Source organism: Lissotriton helveticus, chromosome 6 (assembly GCF_964261635.1).
Source record: "Lissotriton helveticus chromosome 6, aLisHel1.1, whole genome shotgun sequence".
In the NCBI taxonomy this organism is placed as follows: Eukaryota; Metazoa; Chordata; class Amphibia; order Caudata; family Salamandridae; genus Lissotriton; species Lissotriton helveticus.
Window position 1 is genome coordinate 1,658,741,366 of NC_136067.1, and position 22,362 is coordinate 1,658,763,727.

Sequence of the window (22,362 nt, forward strand, 5' to 3'; positions counted from 1 at the left end):
TTCTAGGTCACTCGGAAGGTTCCTTTTTAACTAACTTTGTAACTCTTACGCACCATTGACATTGCATTGGTAAAGCGTGCACTTTCCGCACTGCACCCGAGTCCCGCGGGCCTTTCCCGACTTCTTCACTGCTAGTCCCGAACAGCTCCAGCGATTCCCCAGGCCCTAGGCCTCTTCACTTTCCCCATAGTGGTTCTTATACCACTATTTTAGTATATGGTTTAGGTGGCCCCTAGGGCTCATCCATATTGTGCAACTTTTGTGTATTTAAACTGTGTTTTGTTTTAACGCATTTGCTTCTGTGCTCATAAAGAGTATCAGGGATATTTGTAGAAATAAATCTATATATATTTTCAATATATATCTGTGTGGTGTCCTTTCATTTGGTATTCAAGGGGATTGTGTATGGTAAAACAGCTTGCTTCACATGCCTTTACAGAGTTTAGCCTAAGACTGCTTAGTCCATGCTACCCCTAGGATAGCTTGTCTATAAGGTTGACTTTACAACCTGCACCATAAGGGTTGCTTGGCATGGTACAAGGTGATCACTAGAACTAGTGAGCATCATATACCAGGCCAACTTCTCACAACAACATCCTCTGGTCAGGCGTGGACAGAAGGGAGCCAATAAATGGGAGTGGATAGCTTGGGGTCCATCTCCGATACCACATCCCTGTGTGTTTGTGTGTGTGTCAGTTATTCTAGTAGGCAGCAACTCACATTCACGCATGCAAAGCTGTACCATGACAAACACGACTTGGAATGAGGGCCTTAGGTGTTAATCGAGGTCAAAAATACATTTGCCTTGGGTCTCAATGAACCACTTGTTGTTGCTGCATGCCTCTCACCTCCTTTATGTGTGCCATTGCCCTTGTTTGAATGGACCCAACAGATCAGATTTTTATTTGCAAACAATACCTGACAATCACTCTTGTGTTTGTGACAAAAACTGGGATGCCCCTTGTAGTTTCTTGTTTTCAGAGAATAGACCTCTCCCCATGGGATATTCACATATCCAGGCAGGAAAAGTAAATCTATTAATTACTCCTCTTCCTTCTCGTTCTTCTTCACAAGAAGCATTCGAAGGCCCAATCTCTGGATAGCAAAAAGCTTTCCTTTTTCATTCCTCAGACTTTATTAATAAAAGGACAACGTTAAGGTGCACTTGTAGAATTGTACATGTAAGCCAAATATTCACTTTAAAAGGTACATAATATGGACATTAGCAATTTAATAGTTTACATTTTAGGAGAATTGAAGCTGCGGTTTCAAACACTTCTCGGGCAGCTATGACTCTCTAAGCCTTGGAAACATTTTGCAGGGTGATGCGAGGAAGCAGTGGGGCAACACTCCTCCGAACTAGTGGAGGAGCCGCCCCTGTTCAGGGTATATATATATTTTTAGTGTTTAACATAACAATAACAGGAGACTACTTAGCGCTCAACAGAAAAGGTCTTCTTATTAATTCAAACAACACCATTAAGCGCCAGGGAAGTGGCCTGGATTGGGCCAGGCCTGTCCAGTTCAGCAGTGCTGCACTGAAGTAGGAGAGCATGCATGAACCAAAGGGATTTCAGTATTCCTTGATATCAGGAAGATCACGAACCACTTGATATTTTAGCAGACCTGATAAAGTTTCTCAAACAAACATTTCACAATCCCTACTGTAAATCTCGGACAGTTTTTTCATGACAGACACTGTTGCTGTACACTTAGACAGCGTTGAACTGTTTTGCTAAGAAAGAAATATATGTCAATTATGTGAATCAAACTATTAAGTCACATTTCTGTGGATGGATGCACATATATAAGGTGGGTCGGATGGTGTTCCTATTTGACACCTAGACTGCTCAGAAAATTAGATTTTTTTTTCAGAGGTTTTAATAATGTTGATGGTTGATATGGGTTCCTAGAGCCAGCTTCCTGGTGTCAACAGAGAATGTATTTTTTGTAAGATGTTCAGCAGCGATCTTGATGGCTTGATAGCTTAGTTTGTCAATCAGCAAGTACTACCTTCTGGAGACAACTACTTGGTGTTCATGTGTTTAAATATATTGCAATAATATAACAGAGTAAAATTCCAAGTACTCTATGCAGTTTTTGAAATCAGGGTGGAGTAATAGCATCCCAATTTTCTTTTCTTTCTGAAAATACTTAAAGAAATGTCAGTGTTTTCTCGAAGAAGTGCTGCTTTTCTGCAGTGGGGAATAAAGGGTAGGAAGAGCACCATATGATCTTAAAAAACCCTCTTTGGGTGATTGTTTGCTTGGAGGGAGCATGAAAGAAGAAACCTCCACTTGGGTACTCGTATATCAATACTCACTTAACTATCGAAAGCTGCAGGGGGAGAAGGTGAGGCTCTTATTTTCTATAGAGTCACGGTTGACTGCACAGTAGGAAAAGCTGAAGTGCTACTGGTTTTCAAAGATAGTTGTTTATACCAGCTTCAAGAGAACCCTAGCGGTGGTATATACTATATAAATGTTTCACTCACACACTCAGAATGCATCCACAAATGTTTTTTTGTCAAATGGGACAAGTAACAGTAGTGACTAATTTGATGAGTCAGAGAAACAAGCATTGGTAAAGCTAAACAGGTCATGCCTATGCAAGAGCTATTGGCTTTGCCAATTTGTTTCAGCTATGTTGTACAGCAGCATGGCTGCTGTTCAGCATGGCTAAAAGTTAGTGCGATCAAGGAGAGTGGGATGGAGTGGAGTGGCGTTAAAGTGGAGTGTTATTAGAGTGGCGTAGAGTTGGGTGGCGTGGAGTGAAGTGGAGTGGAGTACAGTGTTGTAGAGTGGTGTGGAGGGAGTACAGTAGATAGGCTTAGAGTGGAGTAGGGTTGAGTGTTGTAGACATCAGTCAGAGTTGAGTGCCAGATTGAAGTTTTATGTCATAGAGTGGAGTGGCATATAGTGTCATGGAGTGGTGTAGAGCAGAGTGAAGTGATGTAGAGGGTGTTGTGTAGAGTAAGAGTAGAGTTTTGTAGAGCATCATACAGAGGCATAGATTTTATGGCATGACACGAAGGCTAACATTATGCAAATCTCCTTTATGCCCAAGCTCACAGCAGCAACAATTGAAGAATCTGGAACTTCAATAACATTACAGTAACTTATAAAATCCTCCAACAGGCAGCCTTCTCCCTACTTTGTTGCTGCTGCTCACAGATAAGTACATCTCCTATTGACTAATTTGCAGTTTGTTCTAAATACTGAAGAAAATTACATATTTAAATGTATTTGTGCCCCCAAGCGCTACCCTCTCACCATCTGCCATGTTGAATAAAAACCCCTGCATTACTTCACATTCAGAGGCCTTATTTCTCTGTCACCAGGCCCCTCCATGCCAGACCCTGAAAAAGGCACACGTTACATTTATCTGCAGCACATTAGATATTTTTTTGAGCAGTCACGGAGAAAAGGCCCAGCCCGGGGTGTCTTAACAGTGTCAAACAAGGGTCGACCTGATAAAGCTGCATTCCGGCCCGAGCAGGAGGCGAGCAGAAGCCCCTCTGCAGAGATAAGGTCCAGTTTTGCTGTCGGCTCTCAGAGATAAGTGGGGCCCATGTCAAGGGAAACCTTTAAGACAGTTACACAAGGGGTGGACAGGAAGGGCCAAACCAACTGCTAGTATGAAGCAGCAACACTTCTACAGATGAGAGCAATCTGCATGCTGCCCCGAGCTAGAGATAAGACCAGACATGCTAGTCACTCTAACACCCAGGGCCCTCCCTGGCCAACAGAAAGGAAACAGCCTTCATGGAGAAGTCTGATAAAGTTACGCAAACAGGCATTACGAGTTTTAGCTGACCTTGCTGCCCCCTCTATGCACCCACCCACCTATGACTCATTACAGTGAACGCCTACATGCTCATATCTTTTTCTTTCCTTCTGCTTGGAGGGCTCCTCCCTATGTATGCAAAGAATGTATAAATATTGTACTCTGTGAATAAAGCTCAGAACTCTCCTGTGCCCGCTTGGCGCTGGAGCTCTCCCTTAACTCGAGTTAATGCAATAAAGCCCATTGACTCTAATACCACGGACTCTGCTCCTCATTTATGCTTGACCCTTTTGATCTTTATTTATTTATAGGAATTATGATAGTGTAAATAATTTATTTACGACATAATCTGGCGCCCCGAACAGGGACGCATCCCCTTCCCCACGCGCCGGCGATATAGGTCCGGCCCCTGCCCCCTTCTACAGCCTAGACGGACTTCAAGTGTACACGCCAGCGGGACTTCCCGCCAACTCCCTCAGGCCCACGGAGGAGGCGGACTGCGACCAGACATCCACACGAGGCGGTGAGGAAGATTGCGGAGCGTCCTGACCCAGAGCCCAACCCGTGAGAGAGCCGAGTCCGAGGTCTTCAGAGGTCCGCCATTCCTGCGCAAGCGTCAAGCGTCCGATGACCAGGTCTTCAAGTTCTGCTTCCCGGTGAGTACCACTGAGAACGCATAAAGACGGGTTCATTTAATGAACATGGTAAAGACGTGTCTTCTTCACGAGACCGGTATGGTTGTACTGTATTCCAGTACATAAGTATATGTTGTATATGTTTTGAGTTTGAAATTGTTTTAGTTAGGTTCCAGCATGCCGTTGTTTTCAAAATTGCGTAAAATAGGCACTAAAAAGGGAATATTAGAAGAGGCAGTTAATGTCCCGCCAAGAGATACTCCCGGCCATTTTATGTATAACAAACATGGCATCAGCGCTATTCTCTATTTAGACCTCTGGGTAGATTACACAAAGGATCTAGAGACGGTGCATAGATGGCCTGCGACCGGCACATGGGATTCAGAATGTATTATGAGAGTAGAGGAACAACTATGCAAAAGGAAGTCGAGGCCCTCACAGAAAGAGGCCATTGAATTATGGCGCAAAGAGGCTAATAGGAGGGCCCTGAAAGAACTTAACAAAGCCGAGAAAAGCAGGCAAATGTCAGAACAGGCAAAAGAAAAAGAGTTACTAGAAGAGGGTGAACAGGTTCGAGTGGAACAAATGGATAGGGAAAGAAATGCTCTTGTTGCTGGTATCTACCCTGTACTCTCAGAGGAGATTGCAGAGGAAGTTCCCCAAAATGTACCCCTTAAAATTAAACCAACGGCACCAGAGGCGTTCCTTTCCGCCTACCTAGCAGAGCCACCCCCAGCCTACATAGACGCACCATTTCCCCCGCTCCCACCAGAGGCCGTGCCCCAGCCAGTCCAGGACCAACAACAGGTTTCCGGGGGTGCGGAAGGGGGGGGGGATAAGGAAATAAAGGATGACGTTGAACTCCCTAGATGTATATATGATTTACAGCCAGGTATTACTGGTCCAATGCGCGCCATATCAATACGAGTAAGGCAAGCCATCGCAGAGCTAGATGGACTGCCTGATATGAATACACATTTAGATGCCTTGTATGAGTTCATCAGAACAGGACGGAACCATGAATGCGTAGCTCAAGCTAGGGAAAATAGAAAAGTAAAAGCTAAGAACAACATCCTCCGTTTTATTGTCAACTGTCTGATCAGGGAACGTGATGAGGGTGATGGGGACGTGGAGGTTAGTTTAATAGAGTGGAGCGACAGCATCAATGACGGTAAACATGATAAGGTAGCGCAGACAGAAGCAATGACGAATAATATTAAAAAGAAAATACTAGCAATACGTAACGCCGAGAAGGAATGCAGGGATAGTGTGTCAGAGGAAGGGGATAATAACGAGACGCCAGACAAAATGAATTTTCTGGGCATAGCACGGCACTGTAATGGCGCCAGACACCATCGACCTCAGAAAACAAGGGTTAACAAGGAAACAAACATCTCTCCTGAGGATTTGTTCCAAACAACTGAAAAAGCCCTAGACCATTGGATGGACGACAAGCCACCCCTCACGCCACATGAGAGGGAGTTGGCTCGGTCGGCCACCCAGTGGGTGTCCCAACTTCATGTATATAATCCCGACATAGTGGCCCAGATGTTCCTGAGCCTCCCACCACTCGAACGCCTGGCCAGCATCTATATGGTCCAACACTTGATCACGTTGTATGAGAGCCAATATCACCACCCTGGCAAATTATATAAAATACTGGAAAAGGTAATACTAGATAGATGGATGGAACAGGGCCCAGAACTGATTAACACCATTTTAGACTTGCGTCTCCAATATGAGCAATTCCTGTCCGCCTCAATGACACCAGACCCTCGCCCCAGAGGACAGTACCCTCTGCGAGAGGTCCACCCCATAAGAAAAATAGATGGCACTGTCCAGCGGGTATATGTTTATACCCCTCTCACCAAGCTAGAAATACTGGAAATGAAGAGGTTGTTACCTTCCCATGATAAAGACCCGGGGGGGTTTCACAGAGAAATAAAAGATATACTCCGCATAGCAGACTATACTTACCCTGATATCCTAAGGTTACTAAAGGTCTTGTTACCAGCAGGCATTTACGAGAAACTTAAAGAGAAAGACTAGGATGTGGGAGATAAAATGTTGAAGTGGGCAGAGTTGCAAGCTGAAGATGCAGGTAGGGCCCCGGGGGATGGCCTTGGTGAAAAAAATTAAGGGGCTCCCCGAACTCCTTATACAAATTTTACCAAGACTATTGACGACTAAAAAGGAAGACTGGGATGCAATTTCAGCCTGTAAACAGAAACCAGAGGAAGACACGAGCGATTACTACACTAGGTTGGAAAAATGCTTCGCTGTCAACAGTGGTTTAAAACACAGTAGTGAGGCCTATCCCCACCTTTTTGTGACCAAACTGGTAGATAACGCCCTTCCTCAGATTAGGAATAGAGTGCTGAAGGTTGAGAGCACTTGGCAAGCAAATAGCCCCTCACAAATGTTACAGATGTTGCAATACCACCAAAATAGAATAAGGGAAGAGCAAGAACAAGAAAAGAAGCGCATGAAGGATACAAAAATGAAGGTGCTAGTTGCCCAAACAGTACCTGCAAACACGAACAAGAATGGTACCGCACCCACTAAAGGGACCTGCAATTATTGTAAACAACAGGGTCACTTTGTAAGGGAATGCCCCGTCCTAAAGCACAATATAGCCACAGGTAAAACAAAGGAACGGCCCTATACACCCAGACAGTATAACACTCAACAGACACAAGTCCCCACCCCGCCGCAGGGCCAGACGCCCGCTGCCGCTGCACCTCAAATGTATCAGTACACGCAGTCAGACTACCCAGAATACCAATCTTTTTCATGAAAGAGCCTCGAGAGGGAAGATTGCTTGCCCCTTATCCCAGTTCCTGTGGACCAAGAGGGTCCTTATGTACATGCTCATTTGCTGGGGCAAGATAGAAAGTTTCTGATTGACACAGGGGCAAGCAGGACTACCATCAGTCATGACGAGGTCCCAGGGGCACCTCTCTCGGGCTCACAGAATATATCCCTGGGATTTTCTGGAAAGCCAATTGTCAACAAAGTATCAGAACCAGTCTCTTTAGGGGTGGGTCCACTGACACGCACCACAGACCTACTACTCACTAAGACATGTGAAGAAAATATACTAGGTATAAAGACCCTAAAAGAACTGGGAGCAGTTATCTGTTGATCACCAGAAGGAGTAAGACTGTTTTTGCGTGATTTCAAAGGGCATTTCACGGTTAGAGATTTTGATCCCAGACTTCAGGATGTCCCACAGTATCTATGGGCACAAGGTTCGACCGACGTAGGTTACATGGATATAACACCACACGAGGTCACTCTTAAGGAAGGAGTAGTCCTACCCTGAATACGACAGTACAGGATTCCACCTGAGGCTGAAACAGCCTTATTTAAAATAATTCAAGAACTCATTGAACAGGGGGTGGTGGTGGAGACAGACTCGAATGTGTGTAACTCCCCCGTCCTCCCTGTTCTTAAACACACAGACCCTCAAGCACCCCCAGTTTACAGACTAGTAGTTGACCTTCGAGAACTGAACAAATGTGTGGTCCCACAATACCCAGTGGTCCCAGACATTTCCTCATTATTTACTGCCATTGATTCTGAGGCAACATTTTTCACGGTCATTGACCTGAAGAATGCATTCTTCAGCATTCCAATACATCCTGACAGTCAATATCTTTTTGGATTCAGTTTAAAAGGACGCAGCTTTAAATTTACAAGAGCTCCCCAAGGCTTTACAGAAAGCCCAAGTGTTTACAGTCAGGCATTAAAGAGACAACTTGACAGTATTAGTATGCCTACTAACACAGCATTAATACAGTACGTGGATGACATTCTCATCACAGCAAGATCAGAAACTGACTGTGAAGAGGTTTCCCTCACGGTCCTTCATTTTCTGGCGGACAAGGGGCACAAGGTGTCCCCTTCGAAGTTACAGTTCTGTGAACAGCAAGTGGCTTACTTAGGGCACTTGCTGTCCAAGGAGGGTAGGCAGCTGACACAAGAACGAATTAAATTGATTTCCAACATTTCACAACCCAAAACACAGAAAGAAGTACGTGCATTCATTGGCCTTACTTCCTATTGCAGACAATGGATTCCCCAGTATGCCCACATAGTCAAGCCACTCATACAATTGACTACATTGGAGGCAGCCACCTCTAACGTCCTCCCTTGGACATCAGAGCACACCTTAGCATTTGAGGAACTAAAACGGGCATTATGTCAAGCGCCAGTTTTAGCCACTCCTGATTACAAGAAACACTTCACCCTGTTCGTGACAGAGCGGGATGGAACAGCACTATCTGTCCTCACACAAGACCAAGCAGGGAAACACAAGCCATGTGCTTATTTTTCTAGTACACTGGACCCTGTAGCACATGCTCTGCCAGCATGCTTGAAATCTGTTGCGGTCACAGCTTTGGCCATAAGACAAAGTGACTCGATAGTGCTGGGACACTCCCTGACAGTACAAGTACCACACGCAGTGGAAGTTCTCCTGAATAGGACACACACACAACACCTGACTGTAGCAAGATTGACAGGATACGAGCTGACACTATTTCAACCCCACATAGAGATTAGAAGATGTAACATACTCAACCCTGCCACTCTTTTACCCTCAAGCACAGATGACACCACACCCCATGAGTGGGTGGAAGTAATAAATGTAGTGACGAAGCCAAGACAAGACTTGACAGATGTTGCACTCCCAGACCCTGACATAACGTTTTATGTAGATGGATCATGCATGAGAACAGGGGCAGGAGAATTAGTGGCAGCATACGCCGTAACTACTGACCATGAGATCATAGAGACACAAAGAATAGATATCCTGTCAGCACAAGCAGCAGAGCTCATTGCTTTGACGCAAGCCTGTAAACGAGCAAAACAGTTAAGGGTTAACATCTACACTGATTCACAATATGCGTTTGGGGTAGTTCATGACTTTGGGGTACTATGGAGGGAGAGAGGTTTTCTGACCTCACACGGGGCCAAGATACAGCATGGCCCTCTCATACAGGCCTTGTTAGAAGCAATACACCTACCTACAGCCATAGCGATCCTGAAATGCAAAGCACACACCAAGGCCACAGATGTCATTTCCCAAGGTAATGACCTGGCAGACTGAACTGCTAAACAGACAGCTCAGACTCCAATTGACATAACAAACTCACAGGTATTACCACTGACAAGGACTATGACAGTCAGGGATCCCTCCAAAGATGTACAAGATATACAGACCCATGCCACTCCAGATGAAATAAAGAAATGGACTGAACAAGGAGGGGTCCAGACTGACCAGGGTTGGATGACTAAAAACAAAAAGACATGGTTCCTCCCAGACTCTATGGTACAGGTGATAATAGAGACAGCACATAGCCCGGCACACTTGGGAGAGAAGGGAATGTTGGATGGCCTGCAGAATATCTGGTTTAACAAACACGTGCGAGCGGCAGCAAAGCAGAAAGTGAAGACTTGCATGATTTGTTGCCAATTCAACCCTGTAAAAGGCATCTCAGTGGAACAGGGTGGATTTCATCCCCCTGATCACCCTTTTGAGGTTCTCCAAATGGATTATATTCAAATGGACAGATGTAGAGGTCACAAGTACGTCCTGGTAGTGGTGTGTGCCCTAACCAGATGGACAGGAGCTTACCCAGTCCCAGATTATACTGCAGTTACAACAGCCAAACAGTTAGTGAGGGAGTTCTTCCCTAGATACGGGTTGCCACGTGTCATTTACTCAGACAATGGCCAGCCCTTCTCCTCTGAGCACATGAAACAGGTGTCCCTTCTGTTGGGATATACCTGGAAGTTCCATTGTGTAAGGCATCCCCAAGCAGCAGGTCTAGTAGAGAGACATAACCAGACCCTCAAAACAAAATTAGCTAAAGTCTGTGCAGAAAAGGGCGTGGATTGGATGGTAGCCTTACCGGTTGCCCTCTTTTACATGCGCATGGTAGCTCATTCTAGAACCGGCCTAACCCCATATGAGGTGGTCTTTGGAAGACCACCGAATATGTGGGGTACACCAATACCTAAAAGAATAACTGATGTTGACAGTACTATGCTCACAGATTACCTGGCTTCCTTGATGTCTGCACTACTCTCTTGCCGTTCGCAGGTTGCCGCTGCCTTCCCTGACAACACCCAGGTCGAGGACCATGCCATAGCCCCAGGGGACTGGGTGCTGATAAGAAATTTCGACCGGACGAGCCCTCTGGACCCCAGGTGGAAGGCACCAAAATTAGTCCTGCTGACGACGAGGACTGCCATCAAAGTCGAGGGAAGAAAGGGGTGGCTGCATGCCAGTCACTGTAAAAAATACTTTGGGACTACCGGAACATTTGCTAAAAACAAAGACAGTACAGACTTTGAGCCCCCCTTTTTGGAAAAGACTCCCCAGCAAGAGTACACTTCCAAACTGAGATCTAGAAGGTCAGTCGACGTTTGATTGTCTAAGTCCACCCGGTGGTGAAGCGGTTGAACATGATGTCTGACTTGAATAAACTAGTGAACAGTAAAGAAAAAAGGACTAATATGAGAAAAAAATACTGCAAGCTATTACACAGCAGATGTATAGTGTCTCTGATTATTGTACTTTTTATGAGCATTGTGGTAATAAGTATTAGCTGGTTCTTACATGTTCTCTATCCACCTGCTGTCTCACAGAACGCCACCATAGTACACTCACATGTTGAGCTCCCAGTACACTTAGAGAACAGAAGAAATGAATTTAAGAACAATACTTTCATCACCCTTTTACAACAGCATCAACTGGCCATAAACACATCCAACTGCTGGGTGTGCGGTCTTCTTCCCCATACAGTTGCCAAAGGCATGCCTTTCATCACTCTCCCTTTTTCTTATGAAGGCTCTTGTACCGGTTGGTGGGAAACAAACAAAGCTTCCTATATGGCCAATACGGATACAAAAGAGCAGTCTCAGCTCAGATATCACCTATACATTTTATGTTGGCGAGGTGAAAAGAACAGGGCATGTGGTACCCCACTAGAGCAGGAAGCCTATGCTGACCACGGTAACAGATCTAATAAGTTATATTATCAGTATAGGAGAAAAAGATCCGTTTCACCTGTTTTTGTGGCATCAACGAAAGCCCCTTTTTGTGTCCAAAGTAAAGGAAAGATACGTATGGGTGATAGCATCTGCAATCACACAGTCAATCTGAATGGAACAAACAATACACGGCTTATAGCCGCACAGGGCACCTACTTCATATGTGGGGATAAAGGTTATACATGGCTCCCGCAGGGCTGGTCCGGCACCTGTTACATTGCTTTTCTCCTTCCCCCCACCTACACTGCCCCTGCGGACTATCATGAAATTGAGCCTCTGACTGTCTATAACAGACGGTGAAGGGGGGTCATAGATACAGAAGATACAGCAGGGCAGGAGGCGGGAGACTTCTTTGCCGGAGTCATTCCATTTTGGGGTCCCATGGTAAACAGCAGGAACATCCGCCACCTCACACGAGTGGTGCAAAACACGATAGATGCAACGGCAGGTGCCCTCTCTAATCTCACAGCCGAGGTGGTCGCGGACAGACTCATGACCCTACAAAATCGCATTGTTTTAGACATCGTTCTGGCTGACCGTGGTGGTGTATGCAGATTGATCTCCACGAGTTGTTGTGTGTTTATTCCAAATAACGTACCTACGGTATACCAAGCCATTGCCAAGCTACACAAGATGTCAAGTCAGCTAGACATGGATAAAGGAGAATGGTCCTTAAGCAGCTGGTTGTGGGGATTAGTAGCAACATGGGGATGGAAAGTGTTGACTGTAGTAGGATCAATACTGTTTATCATCTTCAGTTGTTGCCTCTGCATCCAATGCGGCCCGGCCATCTGCGGTCTGTGCGCCACTGCCTGCATTCCCCGTCCACATGTGCAGAGCAGAAAAAATGAAAAGATCATGTTGCAAGAACACATTAACGGCCTGATGAAAATAGAGGTGTATTAGAGGGGTGCGCTTGGGGACAAGGAGGGAATGAAGAAAATTACATATTTATATGTATTTGTGCCCCCAAGCGCTACCCTCTCACCATCTGCCATGTTGAATAAAAACCCCTGCATTACTTCACATTCAGAGGCCTTATTTCTCTGTCACCAGGCCCCTCCATGCCAGACCCTGAAAAAGGCACACGTTACATTTATCTGCAGCACATTAGATATTTTTTTGAGCAGTCACGGAGAAAAGGCCCAGCCCGGGGTGTCTTAACAGTGTCAAACAAGGGTCGACCTGATAAAGCTGCATTCCGGCCCGAGCAGGAGGCGAGCAGAAGCCCCTCTGCAGAGATAAGGCCCAGTTTTGCTGTCGGCTCTCAGAGATAAGTGGGGCCCATGTCAAGGGAAACCTCCAAGACAGTTACACAAGGGGTGGACAGGAAGGGCCAAACCAACTGCTAGTATGAAGCAGCAACACTTCTACAGATGAGAGCAATCTGCATGCTGCCCCGAGCTAGAGATAAGACCAGACATGCTAGTCACTCTGACACCCAGGGCCCTCCCTGGCCAACAGAAAGGAAACAGCCTTCATGGAGAAGTCTGATAAAGTTACGCAAACAGGAATTGCGAGTTTTAGCTGACCTTGCTGCCCCTCTATGCACCCACCCACCTATGACTCATTACAGTGAACGCCTACATGCTCATATCTTTTTCTTTCCTTCTGCTTGGAGGGCTCCTCCCTATGTATGCAAAGAATGTATAAATATTGTACTCTGTGAATAAAGCTCAGAACTCTCCTGTGCCCGCTTGGCGCTGGAGCTCTCCCTTAACTCGAGTTAATGCAATAAAGCCCATTGACTCTAATACCACGGACTCTGCTCCTCATTTATGCTTGACCCTTTTGATCTTTATTTATTTATAGAAATTATGATAGTGTAAATAATTTATTTACGACAATACCTTAATGCTCCTACCGGTTCCACCTCACCACACCCGACCCAACAACCAATACTGCTATCCCCTTTCCTGTCCTTAATTCTTTCTAAATTGCTTAATATATAGCAATGCAGGGCAAAGTTGGTGGCACGTTTTGATTTTAATAATCCATCTCGCTTATAGGCCCGAGATTATCCCGCCTCTGCATCCAAGCCCACACTGTGTCCATTTCAGATTTTTAAGGCAGAAAACGACAACACGCCGGTCTCTCTCCCTGAAACCGCTCTCGCACTAGAGTCAGCCTGCACCTGTTCCTACAGAAACAGGACATCAAAGATAAACAGAAATGGGTCGGGCTCGATATGCGAGACTGGCTCACAAAGTCAACTCCCTGAGACGATCAAGAATAAGAATGTGGCTCGTGCCTCACTGGCCTCATGAATAAATACATACATTTTGGCACTAATGACTTGCCAGACAGACACATGCCCCAAGTAGCCGACACCATGAGTGTCCGACCTCAGGATATAATTAAAAAAAAAGTGTAAAGACCAGACCAGACCAAATACATGGTGGCCATTTTAAGAGATTGAGAGGCACTAGTAAAAGTACTACAGTTGCCACAGAGGCTGCCACAGACCCACAGACATCATTGCACCCGAACTGCAACGCACAATCAACAACACGTTCAAAACAGGCACCTTCCCACATGACTGGAAGCGCGCAGAAGTCAGGCCCCTGTTCAAGAAGCCCACTGCGGACCCCACCGACCTCAAGAACTACCGGCCCATCTCACTCCTCCTCTTCACAGCCAAAGCTGCAGAGAAAACGGTCAACAGGGAACTGACATGATTCATCGAAGCAAACGTCATACTCGACCTGTCCCAATCCGGATTCCGAAGCAACCACAGCACCAAGACCACCCTACTCGCGGCCACAGACGACATTTACACTCTCAGAGGCCTTCGACACGTCTCTCACCACACACTAGTCGCCAGACTGCACAACGCTGGCATACAAGAAACAGCCCTGGACTGGATCCGATCATTCCTCACCGGAAGAAGCCAGAGAATCAGACTACCCACCTTCCTCTCCGATCCCACGGAAATCACCTGCGGAGTCCCACAGGGGTCATCTCTGAGACCGACCTCTTCAACATCTACATGGCCCCCTCGCAGCCATCGTCCAAAAACACGGCCTCAACATCGTATCCTACACCAACAACACCCAGCTCATCCTCTCCCTCACCGAGACTCCACCACCACCAAGCTCAGCTTTCAGAAAGGAATGCAAGATGTCGCAGCCTGGATGACCAACAGCTGCCTTAAACTCAACACCGAGAAGACAGAAGTCCTCGCCCTTGGAACCACCCCTTCAGCATGGGACAACACATAGTGGCCGACCACCTTCAGAAGTCCGCCTACCCCCTCATGCCAAGAACCTCAGCATCATACTCGACTCATCACTCACCATGAACCGACAAGTCAACGCCGTCACATCCAGCTGCTTCAACACCCTCCACATACTTCACAAGAACTTCAAGTGGATCTCCCCTGAGTCAAGGAAGACAGTTACCCACGCACCCATCACCAGCAGACTGGACCATGGAAACCAACTCTACGCCGGCATCAACAAGTCCCTGCTCCGCAAACTTCAGACTATACAGAACACTGCTGCCAGACTCATCTTCGGCATCCCCGGCATGAACACATCAGCCACCACCTACAAAACCTCCACTGGCTCCCCATGGAGAAAAGAGTCACCTTCAAAATCCTCACTCACACCCACAAATGCCTACACAACGACGGACCCAAATACCTCAATGGCTGAATCAACTTCCACTCACCCGAAAGAAACCTACAATCTTCCAACCTCGCACTGAGCCAGAGCAGGCGGAAGATCCTTCTCTCACATTGCGGCTGAAACCTGGAACGAGCTACCAGCAGGCATCTGACGCTCCCCATCCCTGAACACCCACAGGAAGACTCTCAAGACCTGGCTCTTCGGCAAATGGACCTGCTGACCCCCCCCCCCCCAACGCCTTGAGACCCTCAAGGGTGAGTAGAGCGCTTTACACTCCCTTGATTGATTGATTGATTAATTGATTTTGTTACCTTGGGGAACTAACTGAACTCAAGTGCTTCCTTTATTCAGAGCCTGACAATACTGGTACCTACTTACCTATTACCATGTCCATCGAGACCTCAGTAAGTACTATGAAGGACAGGATGGAGGGAGTTATAAACCAAGCTATAGGTAAAGTAATGGGGCCCTCACCAGCCAGGATAGCTTGACTCCAGTGGCTTGGAGAGCATGGGGTCATTAGACAACACTATCAATAACAAATTGGAAGCCCTCTCCAAAAAAGGCTGGTCAACTACTAGTACTAGACACCCTGAAGGGGCAAATGGGGCGAATAAGGCTCTGAGAAAGACAGCTGCAGGGGAGAACATAACTAAAGGGGTTAAAAAATCTAAACCCGCCAAGCAAATGACTTCATGCATTGGGAGAGAATCGGACGGTGCCTTGGGCACTACAGTTAGGCAAGAAAAAGGCCCAGTTAGGATCCCCATTGATAGTGATGACGACTTGGAAGGATGAAATTAATCTCTCCTACTCCTCCTTGGATACAGATATTGAGGAGATTGAAAAAGGAATATTGAAGCAAGTGACAAGGCACCAAAGGCCTCTGGGTCAAAAGTGGACATTGTTGACCCATTTGGAGCAAATATGTTTGACCCACTCCTCATTAAACACCCCTTATCTCCAGAATGGACCCCTTCTCAACACACTGCAAAGTACCTCTCTTTCTGTCTCCAAAGGTTGTGGTGTTATTACCAAAGGAGGAAAAGACCCCAGAAAAGGCCTTGACAAAGGACTGAAGTCCTGTCAGCACTTGTCTCCTTGATATCATTGGTCCATTAAAAAAATGTTCGAAATGGCTGAAGGAGCCTATCTAGATGACTCCCACACTGATCCGAACAAATTGTGCCAATAAGAGCAAAGAGCCATTTGCCTCCTAGGGAATGTCAACCACGCACTTTCAAATGAGAGAAGAAAAATTATCCTTATTATAATAGATCCAAAGCTGGTTGAATTGGCCACAAAAAAAGAGGAGCAACGTCCTAGGGTCTACTCTTTGGGGACAGGTTTATTAGATATATGGCTAAATACGTGGGAGTGTTCAGCTCGATACAGAAGTCTCAAAAGGACATCAAAAGAGTATTCAAGGATAGGGTTTTTGGTAGGGGTAGGAGAACAAGGTGTTGTTTCCTCTGCCGTGGCCAAGGCTCTTCAAGACCCTATATGGGATGTTGACAAAGGTTTATGCATCCAAGCTTCACCTCCAACTCCACCTTCTACACTCAGAAACAGAGTAGCCGCGGTAGAGAATTTAGAGGCGAGCGGAGGCAAAGAGGTTTTTCGATAGGTAAGAGATACCAAAAACCTTTCACATACCCTAATAGAGGTGGGAGGGAGACTGGCCCAATTCTCTGGGAACTGCAATTTGGTAACTCAAGACCACTGAGTCCTAGAGACAGTCAAGGGATACAAAATCAAATTCATTGCTACACCACTGCAAAGCAAAACCCCATGGGAAATAGTATTCTCACACGCAGATACAGCCCTAGTATCACAAGAGGTACAGGAGTTGCTGACTAAAGGGACAATCCAAGAGGGCATGGAATATGGTTTCATCAGCAACATCTTTCTGGTGGGAAAGAAGGACAAAGGGTTTAGACCAGTGAAAAATTTGAAAGAGTTGAACGAATGAGTTGGCTTACCACCATTTTAAAATGGAATGGTTGTACCTCTTAAGAGATGTAGCAAGGGATGGGGTTTGGCTAACCAGTTAGATCTCAAAGATGCATGCCTGACTATCCCTATCTGGCCACCACATCAAAAAATTCTCCAGATTACCTGGGGAGGCAAACTTTGACAGTTTTGTAAGTTTCCATTCGGTCTCTCTAGGGCCCCTTGGTGCTTCACCAAGGGCCCTCGCTCAGTAGCAGGTTGGCTCAGAGCGAGAGGCATAAGACTAATACTCTATTTAGACAACATCTTGATAATGGCTCAGTCTAAGGAAGTGGAATCACATCACAGAGACATCACCATAAATCTACTAGAACACTTGGGTTTTGTCATAAACAAGAAAAAATCATGCAGGGCCCCAAGCCAGGAAACACATTTCCTAGGCTTTGTCATAAACACGATATGGGCAGAATTAAAATTACCTGGGGAAAAGTTAAGGAAACTACACAAACAATTGAGGAAACTATTAGGGAATTAAGTAGGTCCATCTGAGAGCCCTAGCAAAGATGGATTCGAGTCTCCTATCCTCAATGATGCAGCTATCTACTCAGGCTCTTTATACCACAGAGCCCTCCAATGACACAAAGCAAAAGCATTGTGAACAAACTAATCCTTTAAGCAGATGCTATCTCTGGACCAGAAATCAAGGAAGGAACTACACTGGCAGACGCTTGGAATGGCAGAGCCATCTTTGGGGAAGAACCTGACATAATGACAGAATCAGACGCAAGCTTAGAAGGATGGGGTGCGAGATGTGGCAACTCATCAACAGGCGGACGCTGAACAGAAAAGGAGGAGGAGTTACACATCAACTGCTTGGAATTACTGGCAGGTTCATTCGCAATTCGCTGCTTCACGAAGGACTTAATTAAATGTTCTGTGATGCTACGAATGGACAACGTGTCAGCAGTCGTATATGTCAACAAAATGAGGGGCCCACACTCCAAGAATCTCACTGACCTGGCGAGGAGTTTCTGGAATTACTGCCCAAACAAGGGTATTTCAGTAGTAGCAGAACATATCCCAGACTTGAACAACGGGAACGCAGATTCGTTCTCCAAGAATTTCAGAGATTCCAGCAATTGGAAGCTAGACAAGGGAATCTTTCAAAGTATACAGTCGATATGGGTACCCTTTGCAGTCAGACTGAACACTCAACTGTTAAAAATTTTCAGCTTGACGCCAGACCCTCAAGCTTTGGGGGTGGATGCTGTCTTTCAGAATTAGAAGGGACTAACACCCTATGCTTTCCCTCTGTCATGCTACCAAGATTATTGCTACATGTTTGCAGGAACAAGGAAATCACTGTGGTGATACCACCCCTTTGGAGGCCCCAAGCATGGTTCCCAATCCTACTAGAAAGGAGTCTAGACCTACCAATTCTAATACCAACATTGAGGGAAATAATAACAGGTCCAGAAGAAGGATCACACCCTCTTGTAGAGCAATATCTTTTGACCCTGATGGCATGGAGGATTCATGAGACAGTGGTAAATCCCAGGTCTTTCGGCAGATACTTTTAAACTCATATCGGAGTCACGGGCACCTGCCACAAGGAAAGCATATAGTCTGGCTCGGTAGAAATAGGTTTGTTGGTGTCTTCACCAGCAATACAATCCCTTTTCAATTGATTTAGTACATGTAGTTAACTATTTGTCTGAAATGTTTACATCTGGTCTCTCTTATAGAACAATGTTTACAGATTGGCTACTGCAGCAGGTCACTGTCTTATAAAAGGAGTCTCTGTGGGTCAAAACTTACTATCCCAAAAAATTATGCAGAGTATGCGGGTACTAAACCCATCGTCTGCAAAATACACTGCCTTATGGGACATAAGAGATGTTTTACAGGTGTTAGTAAGTTGCGGTGAAATTTCTAGTAAATCCCTAAAATGAGTCTCCTACAAACGTACCGTTCTGCTTTGCCTGTTATCTTTTAGACAAACCTCAGATGTGAAGGCCCTAGACATCAGCAGAAGGACCTACCAACCCGAAGGCTTGTTGGAGTATGAGAGAAAGACTGTGAGTCTGAGAGGAAATACTGAACAAATGCTACTATCCCACAGGTCACATCATAAAGCAGTTTCCTTTGCCACTTTAGCAAGATGGGTCACAGAGGTTATGAAGGAAGTGGTTATAGATACTGCTATGTTTGGTGCAAATTCCTTCAGGATCGCCTCAGCCTCCAAATCTTTCTTCATTATGGAAGGTCTGCAGAATATCCTTAGAGCCTCGATTGGTCCAATGAAAGTATGTCTAAAAGCTGTCATTTTAGACCAGTTACAAGCGCAATTGATAATGTGTTAAATGCACTTTAAACTTGCATAATATTAGCCTCCACATCATGCCATAAAATTTAGATTTTTCACAGCCTGGTGGTCAGAAAATCTGGATTTTATTGAAAACACAGAAGCTAAGATTATCCCTCCACAACAAAATAGCCTCCCTGGTGGAGTAAATGTTACTGATTGTGTTCTGATTATTGTTTTTCAGATTAGAAAATGTTTATTGATGAAACCACACTTGTTTGGAAGTTAAAAATATTAGAAGTTATCTTATTCACAACACCAACAAAGTGAGGTAGAAAGCTGTGTGTTGGAGGATTTTGTAAGTTGTTGGAATGTTATTGAAGTTATAGATTCTTCAATTGTTGCTGGGGTGAGCTTGGCAATAAAGGAGATTTGCATAATCGTAGCCTCCGCGTCTTTAATAAACTCCAGATTTTCTGCCCACCAGGGTGTGAAAAATCTAAATTGCCGTAGAGTGGAGTGTCATAGAAAGGCATCGAGTGTAGAAGAGTATTGTAGAGGGGCATGGAGTGGCATGGAGTGGCATAGAGTGGACTAGTAGAGTGAAGTAGTGTGTTGTAGAATAGAGTGGTTAAAGTGGCATGGAGTGGCATAGAGGGAGTTGAGTAGAGTGTTGCAGAGTGAATTAGTGTTTTAGAGCAGAGTAAAATGTTGCAGAGTGGAGTGTCATAGAGTGGAGTGGGGTTTAATGAAGTAGAGCAACATAGAGTGGTGTGTCATAGAATGTGTTGGAGTAGAGTGAAGTATAGTTACCTTAAATGAAGTGGCATAATGTACAGTGACACAGAGTGCAGTGGCATAGAGTACAGTGGCGTAGAGTGCAGTGACATAGAGCAGAGTGCCGTAGAGTACAGTGACAGAGTGGTGCAGTGTAGGATGCAGTGGCATAGAGTAGAATGAGGTGGCATGGAGTGGTGCAGGGTAGAATGCAGAGGTGTAGAGGAGTGTGGTGCAGAGTAGTGTGCAGTGGTGCAGAATAGATTAGAGTGGTGAGAAGTGATGCAGGGTGTAGTGGCGTTGGTGTGGAGTGTAGTTGAGTGGGTCAGAGATGAGTGGTGTAGAGTGGAGTGGCGTGGAGTTGAGTGAAGTGGAGTGCTGTTGAGTGGCACAGAGTAGTGTGCAGTAGGTTGGCGCAGCATCGAGTGGCGCAGCGTAGAGTGAAGTAGAATAGTGCAGAGTAGGGTGCAGAGGCATAGAGTGTAGTAGAGCGGTGAAGAGTAGAGTGCAGTGCTGAAGAGAAGAGTGGCATAGAGGTCAGTGTTGCATTGTAGAGTGGTGTAGAGTGCAGTGGCATGAAGTGGTATATACTGGTGCAGAGTAGACTGCAGTAGGGTAAAGTGTAGTATGCATGGTGTGGTAGCTTACTACCATTAAAGACCATTAAATTTGCGCAGACATTCAGTTTTACTGCTAAAAGTATATAGTGTGGAAATGTCATCACCTAGTGTATTGATTTGTATGATTCATATTAAAATATTTGATTCCACAATACATCATAATTACCCAAAAATGTGCTTCATTAGTGCTTTTCTGATTCTGATAGATTCGATTCTGAAAAATCTGCATAGTTAATTTTCAGACATTTAAACTTTTTGTGTGCTATTAAAAAACACTTAATACAGACTTCCTCAAGCACCCCTGTTGCACAATATATATGAATATCCATACACATTCATGTGTATGCACTTTAAAAGATATCATGATTAGATATTTCACATTAACATGAGGCCTGGAGCTCAAAAGGGCTTGCTATCTGACCTTGACTGGACAAGCTTCAACAAGCTATTCTGTACCCCCTTAGAGGTCACTTTGCTTGTCCTGACTACATGATATTTCTAAGTCTGGTTGTGCACGTTGCTTACACAGTGCCAAGCCTTTCTAGTCTACCCATACATAGCTGTCTATAATTTGCATGGTGCAGACATTACACATCCATGTTAGCCATATTTGGCTTGGTACCTTATTCTAGTTCCGCTGACATGGCATTTCAAACTGTATATAACACCTACAAACTTGTCACTCTGGGATGAAGCAGTCTGACAGCCCCTAAGGTGGCAGATCTGACTTCTTTCTTGTTAATTGTATGACAAGATAAGGATAAGGATAAGAGCTATGCCGTCCTCTGCCAGCAAATCTTGACATCATTGGACGAGTTGGCCCCTTTACGAAGGGTGAGGGACAGACCTAGAGGAGCCAATGCCTGGTTTACTGACGATCTTAGACAGCACAAGCTCCATTGTAAACAGGCGGAGCTTACCTGGAGGAGAGGGTATAAGGAGCTGGATAGGGCAGCGTATAAAGTGGCCTTGCAGGAATATAAGGTCCAGCTAAGGAGCGCAAAAGCAAAGTTCCTGGAAGACACCTTGGCTAAGGCTCCTAATAAATCGCAGGCCCTGTTTAAGCTGGTTAATAATCTATCTAACCCGTCTTGTACAGTACCAGCCATCCCGGCTTCTCAGGAACTATGTGATTCTCTGGCCCTCGCGTTCGAGGAGAAAATTAGGACCATTTTGAATGGACTCATGGTGTCCGGACAGTCTGTGCCGTCTTTATCGTCCGGCCAGTCTGTGCCGTCTTTATCTTCCCCCTCGGAATTCCCCTGCTATTCGGAATCCGAAGGGGACGACAACAAGGATGAGTCCTCCCAGCTGTCCTGTTTTCCTACTCCCTCGTTGGAGGAATTCTGCGCCCTGGCCAATGGCGTATCCTCAGGTTCACCGCTTGACCCAATGCCACATAAGATCTGGAAGGCATTTCAAGATGAGTTGTTTCCCCCGTTCTACTCCATCTGCTGCCAATCGCTGACCACAGCATCAGTCCCAGACAGTTGGAAGTTGGCAATAGTAACACCACTGCTAAAAAAGGCCTCTCTGGACCCTCTATGTTCGGCCAACTATAGGCCCATTTCGCTCTTACCATTTGCGATAAAAAT